Source organism: Anolis sagrei, chromosome 2 (genome assembly GCF_037176765.1).
Source record: "Anolis sagrei isolate rAnoSag1 chromosome 2, rAnoSag1.mat, whole genome shotgun sequence".
Classification (NCBI taxonomy): domain Eukaryota; kingdom Metazoa; phylum Chordata; class Lepidosauria; order Squamata; family Dactyloidae; genus Anolis; species Anolis sagrei.
In genome coordinates, this window is record NC_090022.1 from 143,494,217 (window position 1) to 143,513,604 (window position 19,388).

Here is a 19,388-nt window from a genome sequence, read left to right on the forward strand (position 1 = left end):
GTGTGTGCGTATACAAATACTTGTATTCCAAAACCTGGGGGGGGGGGGGGGGGGAATCCAAATCCAAAACATTTCTGGCCCCAAGCATTTTAGATACGATATATCAACTTGTATTTTGTTTTCAAAAAGAGAGAGATACTTAAGAAAGAGGGATCTCTTTTTGAGACTATAACTCCAGTTTAATTCCAGTGCATACTTGCGGGGCATTTTTGCGATAAATCAGCACCACCCACCAGGTTAACAGTAACAATTACATGTTATGATCCATAACACAAACTGTTATAACCTCAGGGGCAATAAAATATCTATGTTCTACTTGATGCTGTGCAATAGCAAGGAAAATAATTAGTTCTACAGTCTGCTTTGGTGCTGGAGAAGGGAATTAATCACAAGCAACTCGGTATCTGCAACCAACTAGCTCCTTCCTTTGCTCTGTTATCTTCATGGTGACCTTCAGGGAGTATTGCAGCATTGCTTCTGCAAAAAAGATTCTTCCTAAATCTGATCCTGGAAGGACCACCCGTGTCTTTTTTCCTAGAAAGACTGCTCAAATAGTGGCTTGGGTTTTGATTGCTATGAAAAACTCTTAATCCATAAGAAGCTCTGAGCTATATATGTGGTAATAATGGAGTAAACATACTTGTAAAATAATGTATAATTAAAACCAGACATCTTGCAATAGTGGATCATTTCATCCTAAGGAGGAATAAGGGTGAAATGCAGAAATACCATAGAAGTTTGTGCTGTGTACAAGCTAATAGCATCTCGATTTACACCAGGGAAAGCATAGAAAGCACTAGTGCCAGAAAGCACTAGTGCAAACTATCTGTTTGTGTAAACTGACTGGCATGTCTATATGTAGGTGGTATAAGTGCAGGGGCGGCTCAACCCATTACACAAAGTAAGCATTTGCAGTATAGCTGATTTTGCCCAAGGGTGCTCTTGAGGCGCTCTTGGGGGAAAATAGACCTTGGCATATGCAAGTTGTAGTTACTGGGATGTATAGTTCACCTACAATCAAAGAGCATTCTGAACTCCACCAATGATGGAATTGAACCAAATATGGCACACAGAACTCCCACGACGAACAGAAAAAATATATCAGTGATTGGTTGGGGGGGGGGGGTGCCAAAATACTGTTTGCTTACCCTTGAAAATTACCTATGGCTGCCTCTGTATAAGTGGCCACAATCTGCATGACTCCAAGGACATTTTTACTCCCTCACCATGTATATCAATTCTGGTAGTAATGCAGGGAGTCTCTTCATGAAAAGTTCACTTCATACAGATGATGTTTATTGATGTCTGCAGAAAAGAATTTGGAAGTGGCTCTTTTAATCCCCATGGCAGGGGGTGATCTCCATAGCCACTCACGGATCACACGAATTGACACGGGTGGGTATCCAGCCACCTCCAGACAAAAAAGGCAGGGATTTGGCTCCCTGTGAGGTAGAGAAATGCAGAGAAAAGTGGAATGTTAAAAGTGGGTTTTCTCCTCATTTTTGGCAGTGTGGAAGGCCCCTGTCCCAGTGCTGGTAAATCCTCTGCTGTCCCACTTTCTCCGCTGCTTTTAAAATATCCCAATTGATCTATTCTTTCATTTTTCTCCTTTGTCCTTGGTTTATGTAAGTTGCTACTTACTCAGTTCAAAATCTGTTTGTACTCAACTTACTCAACAGAAGGGAAAGGAGAGGAGAAAATGGGAGAAGAGAGGTAGAGCCTTCCCTTTCCTATTGAATCATTCGGGTTTCTCATAAACTCAGCATATAAATTTTATGGTTCCCTTGCTTAAAATACTATCATTTTTGCCCTCCTGTTACCTGGCCACATTGTTTTGACCACACTTTGATATTCCTCAGTCTGTATGTGTTCCATTTTTCTGCTTTACCATTTTAATATTCTGATCCATTATGCTAAATTTTATACCTGGATTTGGGGGATGGGGGAAAGGGAGAGTATATACAAGTTTATTATTCTTTCCCATACTCACCTTTCTTTTGAAGAGTTAAAAAGCCTCACAGATTGCGGCTTTTCTCCAACATTCTTTGATCATTTGGCTGCCCTTTTCTTCAGCCATAAAATTGTGAAATAAACTGCAATCATTAGCTATTACATGATCGGCCAGTGTGGTTCATTGCTTCTTATAAGCATTTCAGGCGACTGCCAGCCGTTAAAGGCAAAATTGAGAGGTAATATAGACTGATTCCAAATCTTCCCACCTCGGATTTAAGAGAATACATTAACTCACCCTTAGCTAAATGATTGTGACCCAGAAACCATTGATCGAGCATGCTAAGACACGTACAAAATGTATCTCGCCTATTTTGCAATAGCAAAATCCTTCAGAAGCTTCTGTGTGTTTGCTTATATGACCTCAGCAATGAAATGTTATACCAACTGGAGAAGTGGACATGCATATAACTCTATGCTTTCCAAGCCATTCAGCTAGTAGGAGGATTCGAATGTTTTAGCTTGATCACTGTGTTCAGTCCTTTCTATCTCCCGTTTCTGTCTGGAAAGGATCATCAAAGTAGTTATAGTGTTAATATCTATAACATCCATGATCAGAATTGTCAAAATAGCCCAACAAGGAGCATACTTGTTGTTGTGTACCTTCAAGGTGTTTGTGACTTAGAGCAACCCTACCATAGCAAACCTATCATGGGTTTTCTGGGGTTGAGAGTGTGAGTCATCCAAGGTCAGCCAGTGGATTTTGATTGTTGAGTGGGGAACTGAATCTGGTCTCCAGAGTCATCATCCAATTCTCAAAGCATTAATCTAAAAGAAAAATCACAGCCCAATTTCTCCATTAGGCAGTGTGAAACAGCTATAGTCAACGGCAGGTTTTTGTTGCTTTTGTTTTCATTGTTAACCTGAGTATCTATCTATATTGTATCATCCATGTGCCTGGCCCTTCACAAAGTAGAAAACAACAACATTATATCCCTTTGGCCAAGCTGGCTATTTTTGTTGTTGTTTTACTTTGTGAAGTGCCTGATGGCTGTACATATATACTATATTTCCCTTATTCTAAGATACACTCCCCCTCTGTATAAATTTCTTGAAAATCATGGTGTGCCTTGCATATGTATGTGTGTGTGCGCGTGCGTGCGTGTGCGCGCTCGTATATCTTTTCTGTTGGTGGGGTTGAAATTAATGTGTGTCTTAGAATTGTTGGTGTCTTACAATCTCAAGGTAAGGCCAGTTCTCCTTCCCTTCTGCCATGGCGCCTGCCAGTTCCCATCCCATGATGCACAGCTACTTCGGCAGGGCTCTGTGGTAAAAGAAAAGGTGAACCAGCACATGCCACCATGACAGCAACATAAAGGACTTCCCATGTTCAATTGAGATGAATGGGTGGAAGCTGGGCGGTCCATGCTTCCACCTATGGGATGAGGTGACATGTCAGGCAATGTCAGGCATGGGTCAATGGATTCCCTATGCCTCGCAATGGGCACCGCTGAATTTGCCATGATGTCTGACAATTCTGGTGGCCCATCTGATAAGGTTGTTAGAATTGATGAAATGTGTTATGTGTGTGTAATTACACACACACGTATACACGTGAGCACACTAATGCACACATTGGAAACTGATATAATACAATTTAAAATGGGTTAATTAGATAGAAATATATAAACCAATGCAATATAATACTGATGAATACATATAATTAAAATGCAAGATTTTGAACACCAGTGTTGTTTATTTATTTATTCTATTAAGATAGTGTATGTTGGTATCCGGGTATGTTTGTATAGTTCCTCAATTAACAAAGCCTCTGACAAAGAAGCACCTTTTTGAAAGTCTGTTTGCACTGTCCAGTAGTACCCCCTTTCCTCCTCATTTTCAGTCTAGATGGAATTTTTTAACAGTAACAGCTTTTGGGGGATGTTGAAGGAGAAAGCCAGACGTTTGGTGTCTGGCTGTATCCGTTTTGTCTGAAGTAGGCAATGCAATAAAGAACATGCTGGGAAAGAATAGGATTCTACTCTAGTCAGTCTTACAGATAAGCCGTCTTCATCAGCTGCTCCCAGCATGTTAGAAAACATTTATCATTTGTCCATCCAAATGGAAATTGTAAGAAAATCCTAAGAGACATGGAGGCTGGTGAAGGAAACTGTCATCCTTGGATGCATTTTGGAAAAGTTTTAAGTGATCTCTACCAAAATGTTTTTTCTTTACTTATGCAATGTTTGCCTGACCTAGTTGTTTAATTTCACATGTTCATAGTGTTCGTTTTGAATGAGAAGTTTGCTGAAATGTGTTGAACTGCTTTTTTTGTTGTTGTGATGTAGGAACTTACAGGAACCTTTCCATTTTCTGTTACAGTTGTAATGACCAATACAGGGACATCTCTTTGTATTGCAGGTACCAAAATCTTTTGGTTAACTTTGTGTGCCATGCAATCTTGGTGGTATGGGTGGAGTACATCAGGCAGCAAAGTGTCTTTGGCCAACCCTGAAAAATGAAAGGTGGACACTACATAATTGTTCTAGCTAGCATACAACAAAAATGACTGTCATTCACATGTCCTCTTTTCTGAAGCATCTGTCTAGTGACAACTTTGGGCTCAAGTAGGCAATTCCTTTATTATATTTATTTATCATGTCAGAAGTGAATTGAGAATACAGTTATAATGTATTAAAAAAACCCACAAAGTTAAAAACTTGGCATTATACTAAATTTCCTTTGACCAGAAGCTGGCCACGCCAAGTGCCTCTGGTGTTGCTGTAAGAAGATCCTCCATTGTGCACGTGGGAGGGCTCAAACTGCATTGTATTAAGTGGTCTGTGATTTGCTCTTCTCCACGTTCACATGTTGTGAACTCCTCTTAAGATAGGCTCTGCATCTCATGGTATCAGAGCACCATCTGTTCAGTGCCTTCTAAGTCGCCTAGTCTTCTGTGTGCCCAGGAAGGAGTTTCTCATCTGGTATCAGCCACTTATGAGGTTCTGGGTTTTAGCCTGCCACGTTTGGACTCTCGCTTGCTGGGGTGTTCCTGCGAGTGTCTCTGTAGATCTTAAGAAGCTGTTTTTAGATTTAAGACATTGGCTTGCTGGCTGATATCCGAACAGAGGATGGGCCAGAGATGCTATCAGTGAGTGAGTATTAGAAACATGGCAGCTAATGTATGGAAGTTTTTGCCTGTGCTGCAAGACATATTTTGTGTTATTCCTAGCACCCACTTTTTGCTTGATAATCAAGCAGCACTTCTTGTAAGTCTTGTAATTCCTTTACTGACATCCTAGTCCAGCTACCTGTATTCGTGGTTTGAACTGCTGTTTTCAGCCATCCTCGCAAGATGTCTACTACTGGCCTTTGCAATAACTTTTCAACGAAACAATGAAACAGGACTGACACTATGGATTTTATGTAGTGAGAATAAGAGTACAGCAACAAAAAGGCCGTTTCACAGGCATGACAGACAACAGGATTCAGTACTCCATGCTCAAAGCCCCCACCTGCTCCATAACAGTTCAAATAAAGACAGATCCTTGTGAATTTAGACAACTGCAGCTGTTAGTGTTAAATGCTGTTGGCACATTTAATACAAAAGCTGGTGGAGAGGCCACTGCCGAGGCCTCCAGCTTGTTTGCATGATGAGTATGACAACACGTTGTTGATAATTTCCTTTAGTAGAACTGCCACCAAGAAAAAGTGAAAAAAATTACTCCTTTGGCTGACTTGTACAATTTTTCTCAGGGTATTTTCTGCAATTTATATGCTGACAATGGACTCAGGCAGACCTCAGGCAGACCTCTTGAAAGGAAAGTAACTCTTTGGCTGACATTTTGGGGCCATCTATGCTGTAGAATTAATGCAATGTGTGTGACACCTTTTTAACTACCATGAGGTCTTGGATTTTTAGCTTGATCAGGCACTAGCAGTCTTTGGCAGAGAAAGCAAAATACCCTGAAATATGACTGTTTCTATGATTTGAAACCATTAAGCCACTGGAGTAAAAATTGTGTTAAATTGCATTAATTCTACTATGTCGATGCATCTTATGTGTCTGTGAGAATATAGTTCATATGCTGTGTTCAAAGCTAGGGGAAACATTCCTGTTTTGTAGTTACCTTGACACTGCTTTACTATATAGGAAATAATATAAATAGGAAATAGTGCAAATTTGCTAACATTTGCATCATTTGCAACAGTTTGTCCTTGTGTGTGGCTGGAGTTACACTTAAAAAGTATACCTGTTTCGACTTACATGCAAATTCAACTTATTAAACTTTCAGAATCTATCATGTTTGTAACTTGGGGACTGCCTGCATTATATGGCAGTGTAGATGGAGCCAAAGTGCATGAGAAGTCTTGTCAAAAATAAGTGCTAGAGCTTGAGCATAGACATCCATGCTGGCTGGGGGGTTTAGGGAGTTATGTTACAAAAATTTAACTTTCCTTATATCCTAGTCAGGTCCAGAAGTTGGCCTTTTGGAAGCATGAGTCTGAGGCCCCCTCTGGTGCACCGTAGCTAGTTATAATTGGGTTGAGTTGTTGTAGGGTTTTTGGCCTATATGGCCATGTTCCAGAAGCATTCTCTCCTGATGTTTCACCTTCATCTATGGCAGGCATCCTCAGAGGTTGTGAAATTTGTTGGAAACTAGGAAAATTGGGTTTATAGATCTGTGGAATGTTCAGAGTGGAAGAAAAAATCCTTTACTGTTTGAGGCCAGTGTGAATGTTTCAATTGGCCACCTTGATTAGCATTTGATGACCTGGCAGTTTTTTGGTGTAGCTTGTTACTGAATGGGGGAATCTTTTGTTGAGAAGTGATTAGCTGTCCCGGATTGTTTCCTCTCTGGAGTTTTTCCAGTGTTTGAGTGTTGTTTTACTGTTATAATTTTAGATCTTTTTAATACTGGTAGCCAGATTTTGTTCATTTTCATGGTTTCCTCCTTTCTGTTGAAATTGTCCACATGTTTGTGGATTTCAATGGCTCCTCTGTGTAGTCTGACATGGTGGTTGTGAGAGTGGTCCAGCATTTCTGTGTTCTCAAATAATATCCTGTGTCCAGGTTGGTTCACCAGGTGCTCTGCTATGGCTGACTTCTCTTGTGGAGTTAGTCTGCAGTGCCTTTCATGTTCTTTGATTCGTGTTTGGGCAATGCTGCATTTGGTGGTCCCTATGTAGACTTATCCACAGCTATGTGGTATACGGTAGACTTTGCAGAAGTGAGAGGATCCCTCTTGTCCTTTGCTGACATAGCATTTGTTAGGTTTTTCTGAGTGGGTCTGTAGATAGTTTGTATGTTGTGTTTCCTCATCAGCTTTCCTATGCGGTCAATGGTTCCCTTGATGTATGGCAAGAACACTGTTCCTCTGGGTGGATCTTTGTCTTTACTCTCATGGCTATAATTGGGTTCTTTGCACCTCAGGTTGTTGTCTCAAGCTGAGACCCCAAAAATGTTGAGGTTCAGGAATGACCTCAGCTTTGGAAGCTGGAAAAAGACCCCCAGCTGAGCAACACCAACAACCCCCCCTTGCCTTCCCACCACTTGATAAATTTACGGAAAGGTGCAGCCAAATTATCTTCCATTAGGCTATATAAGATATGCACTGGGAGTACTCCAATCCCACACATGACACAACGGACTGTTCTCCAAGAAAGCCATCATCTTGGAATAACAATCCATTGTTCAGTCAAGGAAATATTCCCCTCTGCCAGCCGATATCAATCAGCAAACATCATTTCTCCTAAGTAATCCCATTCCAGGTTGATGGGCTCCTGTAGGCAGAAAGTAGTGGTGTGAATACAAAAAAACAGCTCCAAAGAGGTTTATTAGTTTTCCTGACATACTGGATGCCAAACACAAACTGTAAACCTTGCAACCACAAATTGAACCAATAAGATTGTGGATCTTATTTATTTTTTCAAATGCCTTTGAAACATCTATAAAATGTTCATGTCTGTAACTGTGAGGCATGTCAGAATTGGGATTTCTTCTCTGGCATCTGTCTTTGGCCAATAGGGCAAGAAACAATATCTGATTCTGCTCTCAATGTCTGTGTGTCTCTATTAGACCTGATCAGAGCCAGCACTCCAGGAAACCGACCACAAGATCAGAGTCACCAAAATTCCAATTCCTATCTAGCATTGCTAAATGTACAAAAAGAAGCAGCTTTCTGTTTTTATGTTTTCTCTGTGTAGAATGGTCAGTTTAGAGGAAATTTTTCCAGCAGGCTTTCAGATGAAGATCTGGAAAAATAAAATGAGTCTTACAATTTAATTGTCTATATAACATCTGTTACTTTTGCACTCTGTGTACCAGAAAGCCTTCGATGTGATGCATCACTCAAAAGACATATGCGCTTTATAAGACTGTGTGACAGCAGAGAATGAGTCTGCTGGCATCCTTACGCATCTCTATGTGATGGGGAAGAGTTATGTCTGAAATGTCGGTGCTGATGAAAGGCAGTTCCCAATGAGATGCAGAAAAGTTGGCACAGGCACAGCTTGCATAAGTCTGATGTGGTTTCTCCACCCCCACCTCTCCTTTTAAATGAAACCACTATTTTTCCATGCTTGCAATTTATTTTGCCAAGGAAATTGACTTGGACGATGCCTGAGGCCTATCTTCAAATTAGTGGTGTCATCCAAACCTGAGGCACTTGACCTGGGGCTGTGAGGCTAGAAGGAAAGAAAGTCAATTTCTAGTTTCTGCGTCTTTCTTAAACTGAAATAAATGTGCTGGGATGGAAAGGTATGAAATCATGGAGTTGAAAGGGGCAGCAAAGTTTGTCTAGTCTAAATTTTTTGATGGTGCTGCAGGAATTCACCACTAAATCATGCTGAAATGTAGCCATCAAACCTTGGAAGAAGAAGAAAAAATAGCAAAGGAAAGCCTATCACCTTCTGAGTCTATTCCACTCGGAAAGAGCTCTAGCCACAAGATCATTCTTCTTAATGGCAGAATATATCCATAGAAAATCAGGAGAGCCTGGATGTCTTGTACAAATGTACTGAGTTTAAGATAATCTAATTTTTGCAGTTTGGCACAGGTGGTCTTTACTCACTTGTCACCACAAAATTCCAAGAAAATATCATCAGATTCCTTCTGTAAAGATGTAAAAACATGGAAGTTCGACCGTGCTTTTGATTAGACAGTTCCCCAGATAATTTTGGCCCCCAACTATGATCCAAAATCTAGTCCTTGCACTTTACTACTGTTTCCTACCCAGAGATATAACGTTATATGTCATATTGCCTTCTATTCCTATTCTGGCTTTTGCACTTTAACCATCACCCTGTCCTCACAACTGATTTGCAACAGCCTGCTGCCTGAGGCCAGAAACTATTTACTATTTCAGGTCATTGGTTGTTTGTTTGATGGTTGTTTTATACTGTGTTATGTTGTTGTTTGTTGTATATTGTTTTATGATGTTGTTTATTTTAACTATGTTGACTAGGCTTGTCCCCATGTAAGCCTCCCCGAGTCCTTCCGGGGAGATGGAGGCAGGATACAAAAATGTTGTTGTTGTTGTTGTTGTTGTTGTTGTTGTTGTTGTTGTTATCCCTTGTCTGCAAATTTTGAAAAAAAAAACCCAGTGTTGTGTTACACTTGGTTTGATGTGGTCCCAAGCAATAAAGATAAAGTGGGTGGTGGTCAACAAACAGCTTATGCTGCAATGGAAACCTGCATGTCTTCGTGGCACTTCTGTAAGAGGGCTAGGTGGTGAGTAATTGCTGTATGATTATTTAATAGTAGCTTTATCTACATCTATTTTATTTTAAAGGGTTATTGTAGTCTACAGCTTATGAACCTGGGAAAATTACTTTGTTGGATTGCAGCACAGAGAATTGATGGAGGATTAAGTTAGTCATAATCCAAGCTCTGATGGTTATTACCTGTGCAGTTCCGCTGGATTTTTCTTCCCTTTTAGCTAGAAATCAGTTTCCTGCCATGCGCATGTTCACACCTCGACCCTCCAGACAAGTGTAAAATGTAGACCAGTTCAATATAGTAAAGATTGATTGCACCAGATGGCAGGTAGGGATGTCAAGTTGTTCATCCACCTAGTTAGGCACCAAGTGCATTTTACAAAGAGGGGGCATTCTGTAGGATCATCTAAATTCAACATTCTCTGCTGAGGAAGATTGGCTCTAATTGAGCTTAGCTAGAGGTGAACTTAAAGATGGGGAAATTGGTAAGAGAACCATTAAATTGTCAGCAGAGTGAACAAGATAGAAATTCCAAATTATAAATGTCCACTTTTTTGGGAGAGGAGGAGAGACATTCACTGTTTTTACAACACAGAATTCTGGCTGAAAAGATTAATGGATGGTCACCAATGACAACAGAACCACAATTGAATTCTTGAAAGAAATGTGTGTGTGTGTGTGTCAGGCTGGGGGAGGATTTAAGTAAATGGGAAGATGGTTCTATCTGTATGGGCAAATGATCAATTTTTTTGCTTTTAGCAGAAAATGCCTTCCACTAAATGTCGAGCTGGCTTGCATGTTTTTTCTGACACACTTCTTCATTACAGTGATGGTTAATTTTAGTTTGAAAACAGCAGTAAAATGAAAGGTGTTGCTGGCTTAGGCGAGGTGTCTTGCATTCCAGCAGTCTTGTTTTACATGGCAAGTCAATGGCATTTAATGACTTCTACACTAAAGTGCCTATTATTTCCCAATTTTAAAAGCAGATCTGCCATCCAAGATGACATTCATTTCTGGGTCGCTGAAAAGGCAGCTGCTTTCTCATGTCACATGTTGGCTTAAGGAGCCAATTTGCTGCTACAACAGGTGTTTGTGATGCAACAGAGTCCAACTCGTCCATTTTAAGTACTTGAGAAACACACACTTGTCCTTGGCAGGCCCCTCCCCAAGCAATTTTTGAACAATGAAAAGTTCAAAATAATCTGCCCTGTAGTTTGAGTAGATGGACAAAACTCTAGGGAAGACATACAACCGGTTTTAGGTGAACTTCACCTCTTACAAAGCTTTGGATATTTTAAGGACAGCTGATAGTCAATTGATGACTATAGGTGCTGATAAATCATCTCTTGTACAGCAATGTCACAGATGACAAAAGGTTGAGAAAGGTTATATCTGTAAGACAGAGGCTTAGGTCTCTGTCAGGACTAAAGACTTTACAACCCATGAATGCAATTACAAACTGAAGCAATGTATGTGTTGCAGTGAGTTTTCCGAGCTATATGGCCATTTTCCAGAGGCATTATCTTCTGATGTTCTGCCCACATCTATAGCAGCCATCCTCAGATGTTGTAAAGTCTGTTGGAAACTAGGCAAAGGGGTTTATATATCTGTGGAATAATGTCCAGGGTGGGAGAAAGAACTCTTGTCTGCTGTAGGTAAGTGTGAATGTTGAAATTGTTGAGGCAATGTAGTTAATTGTAGCTCTTCAGTGTGTATTCACCAGTGTGTGGGCACATGCAGGCCCTCCTTTCACACATTTTCCATATTTGCCATGTGTTTATCACATTTTAAACCACTATTTTGGTATAGCACTAGTGTAGTTGCCTCAGTTGCCACACAACAGAGAAGTCATTCTCTCTGTGTTTGGCAGGGCAAAACTGAAAACAACAAAATGAATATTAAAAATGAGCTATAAAAAGAGGGATAGGCAACAGCATTTTACTGTCATTTTACTTACCTTCCATTTTCCCTAGCATCATTTTCTTCTCCAAGATTTCCTGTCTTCTCATGATATGGCCAAAGTATTTCATCTTTGCCTCTAATATCCTTCCCTCCAGTGAGCAGCCAGGCATTATTTCCTGGAGGATGGACTGGTTGGATCTTCTTGCAGTCCAAGGCACTCTCAGAACTTTCCTCCAGCACCACAGTTCAAAAACGTCTATCTTCCTTCACTCAGCCTTCCTTATGGTCCAGCTCTTGCATCCATAGTTTGCTATGGGGAATACCATTGCTTTAACTATGTGGATCTTCGTTGCCATTGTGATGTCTCTATTTTATCGAGATTGGCCATTACTCTCCTCCCAAGAAATAAATGGCTTTTGATTTCCTGGCTGCAGTCTGCATCAGTCTGCCTAATGGTAAAGTTAGCCCTGGGTCAAAAGTTGAAAATCTTTTTTTTCCACAAAAAAAACAGGAGTCATAGAAAAAACATAGAAGGGTATCATTTGAATTATCAATACTCATTCTGTTCCAAACAGAAGAAATTCCTTCTTCTGAAGTCACTTAATTTTAATTTTAATTTGGAACAAATTATGAACTTTGGTCCAAAAGCAAGGTGCTGGCTGCTGAAGCTGATGAACAACTGCATTGCATCTTGTAAGATCCCCAAAATCTGGAGGAAAGAAAGAGTCATAGCCATCTTGAAACCAGACAAATACCATAATGATCGAAAAAGCTATAGACCAATCTCCTTGTCATCTTTACAAAGTTCTGGAGAGACTTATTCTGTATAAATTATGGAAAAAATAGACCCCTGTCTGATTCCACAGCAAGCTGGCTTCAGAAAAGGCAAAAGCTGCACATCGCAAATGTTGAACCTGGCTCAGCACATAGAAGGTGGCTTTGAAAGGCAGCAGATCACAGGAGCTGTCTTCATAGACCTGTCAGCAGCTTATGACATCATAAATCATTGCCTTCTCCTGAGAAAAATTTATAATATTACAAAGGACTACCACCTCACCTGCTTCATCGGAAATCTGCTACAAAACAGGAGCTGTTTTGTTGAATTCCAGGACCAGAAAAAGAGATGGCAAAAACAGCCTGCCTCAGAGGAGCGTGCTTGCTCCATCAATGTTCAACATTTACACAAATGTCCAGCCACTGCCAGAAGGGACAGAGAGTTTCATCTATGCTGGCGATCATGCCATCACCGCTCAAGCAGGGAGCTTTGAGATGGTTGAACAGAAGCTCTCCGAAGTTTTAGGTGCTCTTACAGCCTATTACAAGGAAAACCAGCTGATTCCTAATCCATCTAAAACACAGACATGTGCTTTTCATCTTAAGAACAGACAAGCATCTCAAGCTCTGAGGATTATTTGGGAAGAAATCCCACTGGAGCATTGCAGCACACCCAAATTCCTGTGAGTTACCCTGGATCGTTCTATGACCTACAAGAAGCACTGCCTGAATATCAAGCAAAAAGTGGGCACTAGAAACAATATCATATGAAAGATGACTGACACAACCTGGGAATCATGAGCAGATACAGTGAAGACATTTGCCCTTGCACTTTGCTTCTCTGATGTAGAACACATCTCACTATGCTAAAACAGTGGATGTGGCTCTTAATGAGACATGCCACATTATCACATAATGTCTTCGCCTTACATCACTGGAGAAATGACACTGTTTAGCCAGTATTGCACCACCTGACATCCGATAATGAAAGGACCAAAATAGTGATATCTCCAGCCCACCCTCTGTTCAGATATCAGCCAGCACGCCAGCACCTTAAATCGAGAAATAGTTTTCTAAGATACTCACAGGAACACCTCAGCAAGTGAGAGTCTAAAAGTGGCAGGCTAAAACCTGAAACCTCAAGCCATGGCTGATACCAAATGAGAGACTCCGTCCTGGGCAGACAGAAGATTGAGCTACTTGGAAGGTGCTGAACAGACTGCGCTCTGGCACCACGAGATGCAGAGCCAACCTTAAGAAATGGGGCCACAAAGTGGAGTCCACAACATGCGAGTGTGGAGAAGAGCAAACTACAAACCACCTATTACAATGCAGTCTGAGCCCTGCCACATGCACAATGGAGGACCTCCTTATAGCAACACCTGAGGCAATACCTATAGCAACACCTACTCCACGTGGCCAGCTACTGGTCAAAAGACATTTAATATAATGCCAAGTTTTTAAACTTTGTGTTTTTTTAATTCATTTCAACTGTACACTTGTTTCACTCCTGATACAATAAATATTTTTTTTTAAATCCACAAATAAGTGAGAAGTCCATGACACACCTGTTCATATAAGATATAGACCACCAATGAATTGTTTTGCATGCTGAAAAGAAAAGAAAATTGTAAAAGTCATATGTGTCATAGAGGTGTTAGCATAGCATAAAAATCAGAAGATTTCTGACTGTTTCACCTTCTCCTCCATCCCAATCCTTTACCTGCTATGCCTTTCAAGACACATGCTGACAGCTCCCACAAAAGTGCCTCCTACAATATTTTATTGAGCCTTTTATGTGTCTCAGATCAGAGGGAACATGTAAGCACCATGTTTCTTCCGTGAAAGGTTAACGATACATTTAATAACCACTCCTAGAACTGCAGCATGAAAGCAGCGATCAAGCAGCCTCCAGCAGTTCTTGCATTGTTTCCTAACACAACAGAGGAAAAAAATACACTTGCATGGGGGGGGGGGGGTATTATAGGTGTTCAAGGTCTTAAAAGAACGACACCCTGTTTGATATGGCTTTTCACAATTAAAGAGAAAGGCAAGAAAGGACACGATGCTACTAGTTTGTTCTCACTGATTTCACTCCAACCCCTTCCTCTCTGTGCCTCAATTGTTTACTGGATTTGTCAGTTATTGTTGGAGAAACTGGGCTATTGCTTTCTTTCAGTCCTTAAAGAATGAATATATTGCTCTGGTGTGGTTGCATTTCGCTTCATTGGCATTCTGTTCTAACATATTTTAAATGTTAATCTTTCCATAATGCATATAGGCTCTTGGAAATAGGGATGGGATGAATAAATAGTAGGCTTGTGCACCTGTTTTGTTCTTGGCTTTCGGTGAGGGCTCCAATCCATTTTTTGGGGGCATCCTGAAATTGGGAGAGTTTTTTTGAGTTCAGACCATTATGGGGGAGGGGGGCTTCCCACCGGGTGGCTTCCCACCGATTGTCTCCCCTTCCCAGTGTGTGCTTCCATTCTTCTTACCTGGCATGTGCTGTTTCTATTCTACAGTAACTGAGCACCTTGCTCAGTTCCAGATGCGCTCTGGACCTGCCTATATGCCCCACCACACATGCACTCTCTAAGAGTGCGTATGTGTGCCTGCAGTCGAGCTCTGGGCCTGTTTGCACACCCCACCACACATACACTCTCTTTCGGCAGCCAGATTACTAACTGGAGTGACTTACAGGGAGCAGTCAATCCTCCTGTTTAAGGAGCTCCATTGGCTGACGTTCATTTTCCAGTCCCAATTCAAGGTGCAGGTTTTTACCTACAAAGCCCTGAATGGTTTGGGACCCGCCTACCTGCATGACTGCATTTCTGTTTATGAGCCCCGCAATCTCTTTGATCATCTGGAGAGGCCCTGCTCTTGCTCCCGCCCCCTTCGCAGGTGTGATTGGTGGGGAGAAGGCCTTCTTTATGGTGGCCCCCCAACTCTGGAACTCACTCCCCAGGGATATCAGACAAGCCCCCACATTGGCAGTCTTTAGGAGGAGCTTGAAAACGTGGCTGTTCCAGTGTGCCTTCCCTGAAAAAAGGAAACAATGCCCTGTTCTGACTAATTTCCTGCAAAATGTCCTCTGAAGCACTTTATCTACCTGTTGCATTGATCTCCCTACATTACCCTTTAAAATCCTCCCTGCTTAGATATACCCTACTTCTGTTCACACCTAGTGTTCTTTAAAAAATTAATTGACTACATCTGGCCCTGCTCACAGTGTTTTTAAATTCTTTGTGTGTTATAGCTTATATGTTATTTACAGTAATTGCATTGTGTTTTATTTGCTCGTTTGTTGTGTTGTTTTTACTGATGTATTTTGTTGGGCTTGGCCTCATGTAAGCCGCCCCAAGTCCCCTTGGGGAGATGGTGGTGGGGTATAAATAAGGATTATTATTATTATTATTATTATTATTATTATTATTATTTCCAAGGCAAGGAAGCAATTTTGGCTCCAGATGAAAGCAGGCTTTTGTGTTGAGCAGATTTTCATGTGGGGAGGGGCTTCCCATTTCATGCTCCTGAAGGAAGACATGAAAGAAAAGGTAGAAACGGTAGGAACAAATTCCAAGCACAACTCTAATAAATAGTTCATTGAGATGACCAGACAATTCCATGTTTTTTAGTGGGAGGAAGATGGGTGGAAAATGGGGGGAAAAATAAAATAAAAACCAAACCTTCAGAACTATTCTTACAAAGTGTTTCCATGATATCAACACATGTTGGGCTTAAAAAGGAGAGAAAAGAAGAAGAAAAAACAAACAGAAAAAGAGAGAAAAAAACCCCTCTCAATATATTCACATAGACGTTAAAATATCATACAGATCTCGAGTAAAGGACAAACTCAGCTTGCAAATCGTTGCACTAAAACAGCACCGCCAAGATTGGGGAGTTCGGTCAGATAATAATTTCAGACACTACAGTAGATGAGCTGCAATTTGACTGTTCATTGCAAAGTAGAGAATAACAGTAGCAGTGCACCTCTTCCCTGTTCTTCACACATCACACAGTATTTTCTGCTGGTCCTTTAGGCAGGAGCTGGCAATATTGCCCAACTTCTATAGTACAAGGGGAAGAGGAAAAGCAAAGTCCAGGTAGGTGATACTTCACTGTCTGACTCAGGGTTGGAAACAGCAGCGATGCTATTGTGGAGAACCTTCAGAGTCAAGGCCTGGAGGAGAGGTTCATCATCATCATCATCAATTTATATAACACCATCAAATGTACATAGCATTTTATAACAAAAGTAGCAAAAACAATGGGTCCTGTCAAAAGCGGACAAGCTAATATAGATGTGTGTACATACACACAAAAGGAAAAGGGGAATAACAAATCACAAAGCTGTACAATGCAATTGGGAAAAAATCACCCAGATAAATATTTTTTTTAAAAAAACTCTCATCACCCCTGCACAATATAATACAAAGCAAACTGACAAAACCTGTAATCAAAATGTTCAAGACTATAAAACAACATCAAACTGAAATCCCAGAAACTTTGGGAAATAAAAAAATAAGTTTCAATTGAGATTTAGAAACAGCAAAGGAAGAAGCAGTCAGGAAATATGCCAAGATGCAATAAATATTCTATAGAGATGACAAGAGGCTTGCCTGCCAATATCTTAAACCACATGGGAACCATATGCAGGGTGGTATTGGCTTGGGAAGGGATTCCTCAGTCTGTGATAGACAAATCTCTTCTCAGGCCTCCTCCTGGATTCACAGATTGATCTGGGATGTATTTTTGAAGGCTTTCATGGCTGGAATCACTGAAGTGTTGTGTGATTTCAGGCTGCATGGCCATGTTCTAGCAGCATTTTTTCTGATGTTTTGCTTGTATCTGTGGCTGGCATCTTCAGAGGATCTGATGGTGGTAAAAGCAAGTGGAGGATATATACCTGTGGAATGATCAGGGTGGGGAAAAGAACCAATGCCTCTTAACCAATTGTGAAAGGTACAATTAGCAAGCCTGATTTGCAAGTGTTTTGAGTGAGATCTGCTGGGATGTCCTACCTACAAATGTAATAGGAGCCCATCTGCATTAGACCAAAGTCCTGACCCCAGATGTGGTCCCCTTGGCTCAATATTGGGATTGTAAAAGCTTTGGCAGCAGTGACGTTTTCTGATTGCCACACATTTACATAAATCTGTTAGCAACAATGTGCAGTGTTTAGAATGGACTCTACAAAAAGATAGATCTGACTACCAGTATTAAAAAAAACTCTAAAATCATAACAGTAAATAAAGAACAATGCTCAAAAAGAGGGGAATTCCAGGCAAGAAAAAAATCAGGGCCAGCTAATCACCACCTAACAAAGGATTCCCCTAAGCAGTAAGAAGCCAGACTTTGAAAACTGCTGGGCAAATCAAGCTGGCCAATTGCAACATTCCCACCCTGGACATTCCACAGATATATAAACCCCATTTGTCCTAGTTTCCAACAGACCTCAAAATCTCTGAGGATGTCTGTCATAGATGCAGGCAAAACATCAGGAGAGAATGCTTCTGGAACATGACCATACAACCGGGAAAACACACAATAACCCAGTGATTCTGGCCATGAAAGCCTTTGACAATACATTACTGGATTTTTTTTGTGGTAAGAAAAGAGAGAAGGGAAAATGCTTGAAGGTGAGGTGTGAAACTTCTGAAAATTCTATGAATTATGACAATTTCCATAAAAAAGCATCCTTCAGAATATCGCACACCTGTTCATTATGTGACATCATTTCTGGGTTTATTTTCCACTGATTCTCTTGCTTTTGAGAGGCTGGGAGGCAGCAAAACCACATTTCCCAAACACTCTTCAAAGGCAGCCCCAAGTAGAGTGCATTGCAGTAATCCAAGATCCAAGGTACAGGGTTGTTTTTTAATAATGGTTTTATAACAACTTCCTTCAGGCAACTGGAACTATGCCTTTTTTTTTGTCAAGGCATCAATCATATCTGGCTACCGATCTGCTACCGGGCTGAATTCAAAGTGCTGGTGTTGGCCTTTAAAGCCCTAAACGGTTCCGGCCCAAGCTACTTATCCGACCGCATCTCTGCCTATGAACCCACCAGGACTTTGAGATCTTCCAGGGAGACCCTGCTCTCGATCCCGCCTGCTTCTCAAGCTCGGCTGGTGGGGACGAGAGATAGGGCCTTCTCGGTGGTGGCTCCTCGGCTGTGGAACATCCTTCCTATGGACATTAGACTAGCACCATCTCTAATGGTATTCCGCAAAAAAGTGAAGACCTGGCTGTTTGAGCAGGCGTTCGAATAATTAGTGCAATGATTGGTTAATGAACACTGGAATGGAACAATGGATGACGAATCTGGAACATGTTTTTGATGACAAGACGACAGCGAATGGGTATTGTAGTAACTGTTTATTAATTGTGTAATGTGTTAGGTTGTTAACTGTTTCTATACTGTAGCACTGAATTTTTGCTGTTCGTATTTGTTGTGAACTGCTGTGAGTCGCCTTCGGGCTGAGAACAGCGGTATATAAGTAAGGTAAATAAATAAATAAATAAATAAATAAATAATAATAATAATATCAGCCAGCGCCCCTCTAGTTTTTTCAATAAGCCAGAAAGGGTAAGAATCTAGAACACATCTAATGACACATGTATCTTGAAGAATCCTGTCTATGTCTTCTGGTTGCATAAATTTAAAAGAATCCATGGTCACTGGACAAACAGGAGACAGAGTTAAATCCACCATATATCTGTATCAATAATAGCATCCAAGTCAGAACAGATCCAAGTTATTTTATCTATAAAGTACTTGTCAAGGTGTTTGCAGTGAGCTGTTGAGTGATCTGAATCTTTCTTTCTTGGGCTTGCGTGTGAAAGACCCCTGGCCTCTTGACTCAGCTCTGCTGGCCTGTGAGCACAATAGAAGCAGAAAAGACATTTCTTTTGCTACTGCCACAGAGTAGGTCCTCAGATACACTTGAGCCTGTGTTGGATGAAATGCACTCCGAGTTTCCTGCCAAGGCTTCTCTAATCACTTCTCACTTGTTTCATCCCCACAGCTCCATGGAAAGCCA